General features: G+C 57.7%; 1 protein-coding gene across 1 annotated transcript in view; it reads left to right on the forward strand.

Moving 5' to 3' along the window:
• The window catches only part of LOC102433857 (complement factor H-like), a 34,689-nt gene that overhangs the window by 15,273 nt on the left and 18,302 nt on the right, over window positions 1-1,114 (forward strand). The gene's annotated exons all lie outside the window — the stretch shown is intronic.

The raw sequence follows: 1,114 nt of genomic DNA on the forward strand, positions 1-1,114 counted from the left end.
GGCACTTTATTCTTTGCTCTTTCTCTTACTTCGGTTGCCATCTCTTATTCCCTCTTCCCTTCCTCTCTGAAATCAATAAAAAATAAAGGGGATCTTGGCCCTCACCTGAGGAAGGTAACGCAGAAGCTTCAAGGCAGTCTTTGATTTCCAAGTCTCCCAATTCTAAGAATCAAAACCACATTTTTGTTAATAAAAACTTTTAATTTTTTGGTATTCAATGTTAAATATGTGTATGTGTTAATATATGTTTCTCTCACTAATATTCTAATACTAGAGGCCCAGTGCACAAAAATTTATGCACTCGGTGGGGAAGGGGGGGGGGGGTCCCTCAGCCCGGCCTGTGCCCTCTCGCAGTCTGGGACCCCTCGGGAGATAACGACCTGCTGGCTTAGGCCTGCTCCTGGGTGGCAGAGGGCAGGCCCAATCCCTAGGTGCAGCCCCTGGTCAGGCTCAGAGCAGGGCCGATTGGGGAGTTGGGACGCCGCCCCCTGTCATGCACAGAGCAGGGCGGATCAGGGGGTTGCGATGCCACCCTCAGTCACGCTCAGGGTAGGGCCGATTGGGGGTTTGGGGCACTGCCCCCTGTCACACTCAAGGCAGGGTCGATGGGGAGGTTGCGGCGCCACCCCCTGTCACGCACAGAGCAGGGCCCATCAGGGGGGTTGGGGCTCCGTACCCTGTCACGCACAGAGCAGGGCCAATCAGGGGCTTGGGGAGCTCCCCCCTGTCATGCACAGAGCAGGGCCGATCAGGGGGTTGAGGAGCTCTCCCCTGTCACTCACAGAGTAGAGCCGATAGGGGAGTTAGGGCACCGCCCCCTGTCACACACAGAGCAGGGCGGATCAGGGGGTTGGGGCGCCGCCCTCTATCACCCACAGAGCAGGGCCGATCAGGGGGTTGGGGCGCCGCCACTGTCACACTCAGGGCAGGGCCGATGGGGAGGTTATGGCTCTACCCTGTCACACACAGAGCCACAGGGCGATCAGGGGGTTTGGGTGCTGCCCCCTGTCACGCTGATCCGGTGCCAGGAGGCCTCGAGGCTCCACTGATCCCGGTTCCAGGAGGCATATTACCCTTTTACTATATAGAATAGAGGCCTGGTGCATGGGTGGGG

Source organism: Myotis lucifugus, unplaced genomic scaffold, assembly GCF_000147115.1.
Source record: "Myotis lucifugus unplaced genomic scaffold, Myoluc2.0 scaffold_1075, whole genome shotgun sequence".
NCBI lineage: Eukaryota > Metazoa > Chordata > Mammalia > Chiroptera > Vespertilionidae > Myotis > Myotis lucifugus.